General features: G+C 43.8%; 1 long non-coding RNA gene across 1 annotated transcript; it reads left to right on the top strand.

The window, feature by feature from the left end:
- The first annotated feature begins 4,576 nt into the window (after positions 1 to 4,576).
- LOC134164508 (uncharacterized) lies at positions 4,577 to 10,485 on the top strand. The gene is made up of 3 exons (XR_009965172.1): positions 4,577 to 5,041; positions 9,899 to 10,010; positions 10,160 to 10,485. It is a non-coding gene; the product is annotated as an uncharacterized LOC134164508 (long non-coding RNA).
- The last annotated feature ends 1,068 nt before the right edge of the window (positions 10,486 to 11,553 follow it).

The following is an 11,553-nucleotide window of genomic DNA, read 5'->3' on the forward strand; positions in this document are numbered from 1 at the left end:
TCCCTACCCTGCACTACCCAGGTGCTTGCTCACACACAGAAGCAGTTCCATCATAGGCGTCCCTAGCTATGGCATACTGTTGTTGATGTCATCTGACAGAGAAAGTAGGAAATAGGAATCCCCAACTCCAGCTCCGATAAGTTGTAATGTCTGAAAAAACACATTGGAAATATTTTTCCTTTAGGTTAGTTCTTTCATGACAAAACTGACTTCTTTGTTTTTTTTTTTTTTTTAAGAAAGGGAAGTTATTGTTCTGCAAGTTTAACCTACCAATGACAAATTTCTACTTAGAAAAGGGAATTCTACATTGATGTGCAGTAGAATCAATTCAGCCACCATGAAACTGCATCTGTCCCTGAAGACACAACCTGAGCCATTCACTTGCATGGAATTATGATCACCTATATGAAGGCAGAATTTGGTTCTCAAGTTAACATTTCACTGGATTAGGATTTTTAAATGTAAAATAAAGCTTAACTTAATTCCACTTTCTATAGTGTAATTTACTCAGTGTGATCAAATACATGTTGAATAATAAAAATACACACACACTGCATATTCATTTCTTAGTATCCTGCTACGTTCTGCATGATGGTATTGTTGTTTAGTGTGATGTCTGTATTTAATGTGAGCCTGTAAACAAGCACTGCACTAAGACCAAAGATGCCCAGCTGTTACCTGGAGGCTGCACCCACAGTCAGTTGTCCTCCTGCTGCTCATAATGCTGCTCGCTATTATCTGAATTGAAATCAAAGATGGAACTGCTTTGAAATGGGAAGCTCTGCCTTTATAATACCTAATGCAGGCAACTGAAGATATGATGCACATATTTCGTACCGGAATATTGGATATGGGGATAGAATATAATCAAAGTCTTCCCAAAGCAAATACCCTAATAAATCAAATTACTCAATCTAACAGAAGACAGACTTTTACAAGATGCTTCCATGTATTTTCTTGACTCATATGGTTTTTTAACATTTGAAAGTACACACATTCTTAATGGCAGCTACAGCTTCCAAAAACTCATACTGAAATCTATTACTGCTTTGTCATTAAAGAGAGAGAATCAGCTCTCAAGGGCTGTGTCATCTTTATCTAGAGACACCAAGCCCAGGAAATTTATACTCAGTCTTGTAACCTTTGTGCCTTGGATAAAAAGGTGGGTGGCTTTTTTTGGCAGAGCAGATTGGTAAACCTGTGACACAAGTATTTTGACTGTTTAGTCACTCCAGCTCCAATTCTAGTGAAGGGTCTAGAGGTCGGTCTGCGGGTCTTGTTGGGTGGAGAGAAGAAGGGGTTGGGAATAGGAAAAAAAAGTAGATTGCTTACCAGTAATAGGAATTAATTAGTTAATGTTTATAAAGTGCTTTGAGATGAAAAGCGGTACACAAACCTAAATACTATTAAATAATTGAAGCTCTCCAAGTGGGGGGATCATGGAATAACAGCAGGGATTTTTGTTGTCTCTGTGTCTATTAAGCTTGTTTTGCATATATCTGACCATTCGTGAAACAGACATGAAAAACATCCAACAGAGTAACCAGGAAAACCAGTGAATCAGAACTGCTGATAAGATTGTAGGCACAACAGCATGGGGACTCTGCCTCAAGTACAAAGCTCTTTCAGGTCAAATATACTGTAAAACACATAGGAAATAAACACTCATGCACCAGGGGATGAAATTCTGACGTCACATTAATGTAGGTTCCTAAATATTCCACCAGCCCTGAAGTACTCACTGGAATATTCACTAAAGAAATTACTGGCACTGCAGTATGTGCCGCAGAGGAATCATGGAATCATAGAATAGTTAGGGCTGGAAAGGACCTAAAAATCATCTAGTTCCACCCCCCCTGCCATGGGCAGGGACACCTCACACTGAACCATGTCACCCAAGGTTCTGTCCACCCTGGCCTTGAACACCACCAGGGATGGAGCATTCACAACCTCCCTGGGCAACCCATTCCAGTTCCTCACCACCCTCACAGTAAAGAACTTCTTCCTTATATCCAATCTAAACTTCCCCTACTTAAGTTTTAACCCGTTACCCCTAATCCTATCACTACAGTCCCTAATGAAGAGTCCCTTCCCAGTAAGTACAATAAATAATAAAGCAAGTACACTACCAGCACTCCTCACAATTACTTCAGGCACCTGTAAAATACCAACAATACCTAGAACCAAAATTTACAAATCATCTAGCAAAGACTGCAGCTCTGAGCCATAACAGCGTACACTTGTTGCACAAACTTCTCTTCTACTGGACTGCAAATTTAGTTGATGCAAAGAGCACAACAGGCTTTTGCTTTAGGGATTTTATTAAGGCATTTGCTTCAGCAGCTCCCTGTCATACTCAAACTGACTCAGACATAAGCAGTCCCAGGATGGAAAATTGGCAGAAGGTATATAAACAAAGGGTAACAATCTGCAACAAAGCATTAGAGGAGGTGAGAGCCTAATGGAGCACCACAGGGACTGATAGAACCTGTCTCATTTAGACAACCTAAATAAAATTAATAGAAGTACAAAGCAGTAAACAGGCCAGTTAAATGAAGGGGCACTCCCTAACCATGTTGAGTACTACACCTAAATAGTGACCACAAAATCTGCTCAGTTCTATGTTTCTCCACAACAACATATGAAATATGAGAAGTAACTTTTATTTGGCAGTGAGTCTACTAGCAAGTGTAACATACTGCCACAAAATAAGACGGATTTAGAGGTAGTCTTTCTGCCTGAAGGAAATAATACACAACATAAATAATGAATGTGAGAGAAAAACATCAGCATCTGGGAGAGGGCACTAGAGCACAACACAGTAAGACACTTGATACGTCTTTGCAGGTCTTAATACATGTTGTTTTCTGAGTTAAGAACCTAAGGAGGGGTATTTGGAAATTTGCATTAGATTTGAAGAAGGAGTAAGGAATGACGGGAAACCTTACCTGATCCATAACAAAAGAAAGATTTTGCTAATGCTTCTCCATTCAACATTTCTAAAGCATCCTAAGAGCACTTTGCTATACCCAGCTTTAAAAAAAAGATATACAGTATAAGGAAGAAATCTTAAAACTTCCTTTGAATCCTATTACATAGGACTCCCCAGGGACACTGAACTTCGAGCTACATAAAAATAATTGCCCCTCTGCTAGATATCAGACAGGCTAAGAAGTATGAATAACAGTGTTCCTTGACATTCTGATGTTAGAGCTGTTGATTACTACTGAAGCTAAAGCCCATCTCTGGTCTTAACAAGCTACTACAGTGTATTTTTAATGCCTATAGAATCATTTAGGTTGGAACAGACCTTTAAGATCATTGAGTCTAACTGTTAACCTAACACTGCACCTAAACCGTGCCCCACACCAGCAGTATAACCAGCAGGTCGAAGGAGGTGATCCTGCCCCTCTGCTCTCCTGAGACCTCACCTGGAGTATTGTGTGCAGTTCTGGTGTCCTCAACATAAAAAGGACACGGAACTGTTGGAACAAGTCCAGAGGAGGGGCACAAGGATGATCAGGGGACTGGAGCACCTCCCGTATGAAGATAGGCTGAGGAAGTTGGGGCTGTTCAGCCTGGAGAAGAGAAGGCTGTGTGGAGACCTCATAGCAGCCTTCCAGTATCTGAAGGAGGCCTATAAGGATGCTGGGGAGGGACTCTTCATTAGAGACTGTAGTGACAGGACAAGGGGTAACGGGTTCAATCTTAAACGGGGGAAGTTCCGGTTAAATACAAGGAAGAAGCTCTTTACTGTGAGGGTGGTGAGGCACTGGAACAGGTTGGCCAAATAAGTGATAAATGCATCATCCCTGGCAGTGTTCGAAGCCAGGCTGGACAGGGCTTGGAGCAACCTGGTATAATGTGAGGTGTCCCTGCCCGTGGCAGGGGATTGGAACTAGATGACTGGGGTCCTTTCCAACCCAAACCATTCTGTGAATCTATGATTTTAACGAGGAGATGGACTGCTGGCTGTCCGAGTGAAAGCGAGAGGCATGCAGAAGCCCTGGCGAAGTTCAAGGCTCGTTCCTTCGCACTTGAGCTGCCACGGGCTTCCCGGCTGTAGCCCGGGTCCTGGCCAGCGCAAAACCCGCGCCGATCTGCGGCCGCACCGGCCCTCAGGCAGGCACAACCGCGCCCCTCCCAACAGCTCCCGGCCGCCGCCGCGCCGGCAGGGGGCGGCAGAGACCGCGGAGAGGCCCTCGGCTCGTCACCAGCACGGCTGCGCGCAGACAGGCGCTGGAAGACACCGGGAGGGGTCCCGCACTGCCACCGGCAGGGACGGGTTAAGCCACTCGGCACTCGCTGGAGTCAGCGAGGTGACAGATTGCTGTCGTGACAGACCCTTGTCGGAGACGGGAGGGCGAGTACAGACCAGAGGTACAGCGGGTGCGAGTCCCGCAGTCAGCACAGAGCCAGGGCACTGCGGCTCTCCGGGCCCGCTGGCAGCCGCCGGCAGGTGGGTCGGTGACCGCATAGAGACTGACAAGTAGCTGCAGGCCGAACACACAAAATGGAAACATAGAGCCGTGGTACTGCGTGCTCCCGCCCGTCTACAGCCGGCACTGCTGAGGAGCTCAACAGTGCCGACAGGACGGTGACCACATAGCTTTGTGAAGCACCACGTCGCATGTCTCCTGGGAAGACAGTTCCCACACGCCTCTTCAAGGAATACGTTTCACCAAGTTAGCAAAGGCACTCACAAGTCCCTTCTGGGTAGTGGTGTTAACCGTGGCTGGAGAACAGCAGCAACCAGAGCTGGTGCCTACTGCTGTGGGGAGGAGGCACGCTAATGCCACTCAGACAGTGTGGTGCGAGGAGCCTGCCCCAGGCCGGGCTGGGAGACAACCAGGAAATCAGTGGGAGTAAGGTATATTTAGAGCCATCCCAGTATATGCAATTCAAAACATTTAATATACTTTGAAACACAGGCCTCAGAACTGATGTATTAACTGCATAATAGCAGGAGGATTATGGATCGGACCCAACACTACCAGACTCCCACTGATTGCACTGAGCTTTGGAGCAGACTTGGCGAGAGGTCGGTATCACCTGTAAGTCATGGAGGGCCATCGTTCTCTCAGGCGCCATGTGAACTTGTTTTGACATCTGAAATGGAACAGACCATGGCCTATTTTTAACCCATACTAAGCCACTGAGGAATTAAAAAAAAAAGGCAACAGAAGGTTCATTGGTGTATCACAAAAGGAGCTGAACAATGCAGAGCAATCACAGGATCATAGAATGGTTTGTGTTGGAAGGGACCTTAAAGCTCATCCAGCCCCAACCCCCTGCCATGGGCAGGGAAAACTTCCACTAGACCAGGTTGCTCCAAACCCTGTCCAATCTGGCCTTGAACACTGCCAGGGATGGGGCAGCCACAGCTTCTCTGGGAAACCTGTGCCAGTGCCTCACCACCCTCACAGGGAAGAACTTCTCCCTAATATCTCATCTCAATCTGCCCTCTGTCAGGTTAAAGCCATTCCCCCTTGTCCTGTCACTACAGACCCTTGTCAAAAGCCCCTCTTCAGCTTTTTTGTCAGCCCCTTTAGGCACTGGAAGCTGCTCTAAGCTCTCCTCAGAGCCTTCTCTTCTCCAGGCTGAACAACCCCAGCTCTCTTAGCCTGTCTTCATAAGGTAAGGTGGGATGAAGGTACCAAGTCAAATAGAGTGGAATGAAGAAACAGGGAAATCCTTCCTCCTAATACCTGTTAGGAAGGAGATCCTATTACTTCACTGTGGGCCTAAATCTTAGCGCAACCAGTGTGAGCATCTGTTCAAATTAGGAGCTCTAATGATGGAAAAGACTCACAGAAAAAATTACTTCTACACCAAGCAGGTTGGTAACAGAGGTACTGATAGAATATGAAATAAGAAAATCAGCAGTCGGCTTTTCTTTCCAGTAGGGAGGACTGGTAAATTACATTTTCACATTTTGTCAAAGATGTATTTGTGCAAATCCAAATGGGAAGGTCAAGTAAGTCATGCAAGAGTAGTTAAACAGTGCATGCATTCAGCAAAAGATCATAATACGAATTCCCAAGGAGTAGTGTTAGCAATATTCTTTTCTCCCAATATTTTTCCTTGTCCTGTGTGGACCCTTCATTTTTCTCTTTGTTGTGGTTTAACCAGAACACTCTTACAATTACTCCAAAACCACAGCAACAGTGTCACATTGTGCTGAGCAGACAGCAAACTGTTCGTTCCCTGAATGGCCATCTCTTTCACACACACAACTCCTCTAAGCTCTGTCACATTGCTGTAGGTGCAGCCAAATCTCTGACCTCAGCCTCTCCTGCTGTATCATGAGACAAGCCTGGAGCAGAGCACGCTGCTGAGTACAGACAGGTAAGCGAAGCAGAGGGAATTTCTCAGAACAGAAGAATAAAGGCAGAGAACAGTAAACACACTCTGTACCCCACTTGATCACCATTGCTCCTTGCTACTGAACCTCTACAGAGGTTTTCACCAACTTAAGGAAATCAAAGAGGACTTCAAATTACAGAGCTTTAAGAATGACCATATTCCTACAGACTTACACTACAGGGAACAAATGAGATCCTAAGTACCAAGTATCAGTAAAGTGTTAGCTAAAAGGTATGACTACCTAAAATGTTCTCAGGCACTTGATCTCCAAAAATGCACTAAATTAGCACAGAAAAACAGGCTTTCAAATACAAAATTGCAGTTATTAGGTCTACAAATAAGTCAGCTGAAGACACTGGCCCTTGCGACTGCAAAGACAGAGTAGCAGTCACCGCAGAAAAGGTGGTTTTGCTCAATTACTCCTGATGAGAAGTAGCAATAAATGAAAACAAATAATGACATGTTTTATTCCAGTGGTCTACTGGTGGGCCATACTTTTTATGGATACAAATAAGGCTGCTCCATGACCACCCCATCACATACACTCTACTCTCCACCACTTACGAGTGTTGCTCCCTGTGCACTACCTTCCCCCATTTTCTTACTTCTTACTTTATGATACTTACCAAGGTCTTTATGCTCCTCACTTCACCTAATATTCCAAGCCAGGAATCTTTCCTCCCAAAATTCATACTGCCCACTTTGTTCTTTCCTCTCCCAAATAACCTGGCCCACTCCTGGGAACCAATACAGGCTGGGGGTTGACCTGCTGGACAGTAGTGAAGGGGAAAGAGGCCTGGGGGTCCTGGTGGATAGGAGGTTGACTATGAGCCAGCAATGTGCCCTTGTGGCCAAGAAGGCCAATGGCATCCTGGGGTGCATTAGAAAGGGTGTGGTTAGTAGGTCAAGAGAGGTTCTCCTCCCCCCTCTACTCTGCCTTGGTGAGGCCGCATCTGGAATATTGTGTCCAGTTCTGGGCCCCACAGTTCAAGAAGGACAGGGAATTGCTTGAAAGAGTCCAGCACAGAGCCACAGAGATGATTAAGGGAATGGAATATCTCTCTTATGAGGAGAGGCTCAGGGAGCTGGGACTCTTTAGCTTGGAGAAGAGGAGACTGAGGGGTGACCTCATCAATGTTTACCAATATGTAAAGGGTGAGTGTCAGGATGATGGAGCTAGGTTTTTTTCAGTGATGTCCAGTGATAGGACAAGGGGCAATGGGTGTAAACTGGAGCATAGGAGGTTCCATGTCAACATCAGGAAAAATTCCTTTACTGTGAGAGTGACAGATCACTGGAACAGGTTGCCCAGGGGGGGTGTGGAGTCTCCTACGTTGGAGATATTCAAGGCCCGCCTGGACAAGTTCCTGTGTGATGTACTCTAGGTTACCCTGCTCTTGCAGGGGGGTTGGACTAGATGATCTTTTGAGGTCCCTTCCAACCCTTAGGATTCTGTGATTCTGTGAAATGCAGATCCTAGTGTTGTCTTGGACACTGCAGACCATAGGAGCTGTGAACTGTTGTTACACGTAGGCACAAATCGGTGCATGTCAGCTGCTCTTCAGGAGGTGGCTAACCTTTCTGTGAAAGAGGTATAGCCTTGGGTTTGCCACAACAGACCATGTGGCACAGCTGGTCTTACAGTTTATCATAGCTGCAATTTTGCCTGTTTTCAGTTTATATAAGATGATGAAGAAACCTCATTTCTTAGCACAACTGAAACTGTAAGAAGCAACATCATACGTGCGTACTTGTGATACACTTTTCACCTTCTGACTACAGCCTATCAAAACTATCTGTGGGACTTACTCCAGCATTCTCCAGCCCACTGGGAAATGGGAACATGCACCAGACCAAACACATGGTTACAAGATCGTCTCTTTGGCAGGAAAATACTGCAATCATGGGCAGGATCTCTTAAAGAATTCTCCCTTCAAATATTGGGGATCTTCTCTCTCAACAAGTGAAACACTGGTCAAGGGGAAATGATTGAGGAAGTTCCTGGGTTTGGATTTGCTTTTAGCCTCCACTATGTCCTTCAATCATTTGGAGATAGTCATTAGATCGGCATCAACTTTCCAGTTCCTGCATTCTGTAAATCAGCCAGAACTCCCCTTGACCTTGGTGGGAGGTTTGCATGATTAAAGCCAGCAGAAGAGAGACAGGAATGAAAAATCACATACAGGAGCCTTACTCTTCTTTTTTTAAGAAAAAAAAGTATTTCTAGTGATGAGAAATCTTTTCTACTCCTAAGGGCAAACTTTGAAAGTGAAATAACTGTTACACGCGTATATCCTATTATTTGTTAACAGGTTTCACACAAATAACTTGCTCAAGTCACTTTGAAACATTTCCTTTAATATACGAACACAGGAGATAGATTAAAAGCATGCAAGCCTCCTACTGAATGCCAGAGGCTCTGGAACACTGAACTTAGCACTGTGTAAAATTATCTCTCTTCAAAAGAATTTTCTACTGAACAGATTGAAAAGGAAAAGGGAGGCAGGAGCCAAATAATGCTAGAGAGAATTCAAGTCAATTCCATTACACATTCATATTGATCCTGTTCATACCACTCTCCACTCATCAAACAAACTCAGGTTTCAAACACAGCCAGCCACACCTGGCTATGAAAGATGCTCCAGTGTTGTGGAAATGGGCCACTAAAGGGCAATAGGTGCCAAAGGAGCAGCTGCGGGAGTCACTGCCTCAACGCTCATGGCCTGCACCAGCTCCTTAGGGCCTGTAGTGGTGCAGCAAGGACAGTGGTGGGAAAGGTGACAGCACCTCCAGCTTCAGGGCACAAAGCTGACCCCCTCTGTTACCTGGGCTAGAGCTGCTAGCCCAACACCCCTCAACTCAGGCAAGTCCACCACCAAAAAGATGGCTTTCAAAGGCACAAGTGAGACTTAGATATGAAGAGCCGGTGCATTTTTCAAACTTGCCTGGTTTATTCCTACATCCTTGCTCCCTCTGTAAGAAGCGTAGTTGTTCTCTTCTCCCAGAACACCTTTAGCTAGTCTCACTCCTACAGGGTATACCTCTCTAACTATGCAGTAACCAGCCTGACAAGACCTTGGCCCCGGCTGTGACCTTTCTAGAGTTGTATTTACCTGAAGGCCTCCAACCCACCATTTGGAAACCATAATTAGCCCTACAAATAAAGAAAACTGTGTATAACAGAAAGTTTGAGGAAATTACTCAACAAATTCTGCACTTGGTTTCATTTAAATCCTTGGATTAAGTTTTCACACAAATCCACTCTCATTAAAGATAGTGACAGCTTTGTAGGTATCTAGATGTTCCTATCATACTGATCATTGTGTTATACCAGGGCACAGAGCTGCAGGTAGGCTCCACTTCTCAGGATTTAGTCTGATGTATTTTAAGAACCTCACTGTCAAACACTCTGATACAGGATTTCGGCTTCCTTTCAACTTTTAGCCAAAAGGCTTCATATCACTAACTTGGACTGCAGAATGAGTAAGCATGTATTCTAATAAGGGAAAGATGAGACCTGAATTTCTCCTAGGCTATGAAGATTGGAGGATTGTGCCATATTGCTCTGAGCATCTCCAGCTATCCTTGAAGCCTGTGGCAGCAACCCAAGATTTCTTTGGATCAAGCCTTCACTCATTCAGAAGGTAATTCTCCTGGGATTTTCAATACTGTCAGAGCCTTCCCTTCTTGTTCTTTCTCTTTTTTTTATTTCTTAAAAACCAAATCACAGCAATGAGTTCATTTTCTTTTCTTTTTTTTTTAATTGATTTGTTTGCTTTGTTATTTTATAGAGCACCTTTCATAGTCCACAGTAGGAGTGGTTCAGTGGAGCTAGAACATGCATAGCAGTTGCCAAGAAGCATGTTAGGAGACTGGATACCCAAAGCAGAGAGCTATAAGCAGTAAGCAACCTGACAAGTCTGAGGCTGTCTATGAGTAGCACATTGAATACTGACAAGCAAAAACAGACTTCAAGCTGTCAGGAGTGCTAAAACTCTAGGATGGAGAAGAGTCACTTAACTTTTAATGTTCAAAGGTTGTTTTTCCTTCCTCATTTCTATGTTAAGAAACACTGCCAAAAACAGTGACTGATGCTGGTACAAGTAGGACAGAAATGAAACGGAGGAATAAAAGACTGAAAAGAATGGAAGACTTGTCATAAAAATGTGGGATTTAAAATCTTTCTTTCTTTCTTTCAGGTTTTTCTTTCAGTTCAAATAGTACCAGTTTACACAGTGCTTTCTACTTAAAAACAAGTAGCTGACAGTCTTAGAGTTAAAAGTGCATTTTATCATGATAAATGAAATCAAGTTAAGTTTCCTTGCTAAAACAAAGTACACAGGATTCAAAGGTTGCCATGAATTACTACAACAACAAACTGTAAATAATGCTTCAAAACTTCAAAAAGTTGTCTGGACCAAATCTTAGGCTGACGTAAGTCATCATAGCTTTAAGACATTAATTATCTTTAAGCTACTAAAAATCTGATTTATGGTAAATATTCCTAGTAGAAGTAACAGACTTTATAAGTTTGCTGCATATAAAAGCCAAATTAACTATATTTATTATTACATGTACTAATTAGTGATACATAAGTCTCAAGCACTCCCTACATGTAAAATATATATGCTCCATTACAACAGCAGCCTTTTCAGTTGGTAAATATTAAATCATTAAAAAATTATGACTCTTCAGTCATTAATGGCTGGTCAACAGGAAACACTATAAACATGGCCTGCTGGTGTTATTTTTTCCAACTGAATAGTCAGCTTTTGACAACTGACTTTACGAGCACGCAGTGCAAATGCATGCAAGGCATCCAGAGTGATCAACTGCCGGCAGAATCTACACCCACCTCAAAAGCCCCATGAGACTCCCTAAGAACCGTTTATAAAGCAAAGGACAAGACTGGAGGCTTTTTACAATAACAAGAGAATTACAATGCAGCGGCCCACTGCAGCACAAGGAGCTGAAGATGGATAGACTATCATTCTTTCCTGAATGACAAGTAAATGAGGCAGATACAATCTCACTTTTACTACAGCTGTCAATTTGTAAGGTAACCTGAAAAATCTCTTGTGCGAAAAGCACAGCATTATTCAGAAGGGCAGGCACATTAACAATGTCTTTCCACTTGTTGTATGTGATACCTGCACAGTTTTGCAAGGATTTAGGCCTTCTAAAAAC

The sequence above is a fragment of the Pezoporus occidentalis genome, unplaced genomic scaffold (assembly GCF_034315485.1).
Source record: "Pezoporus occidentalis ecotype Australia unplaced genomic scaffold, CSIRO_AGI_Poc_V1 ctg22, whole genome shotgun sequence".
Lineage (NCBI taxonomy): Eukaryota > Metazoa > Chordata > Aves > Psittaciformes > Psittacidae > Pezoporus > Pezoporus occidentalis.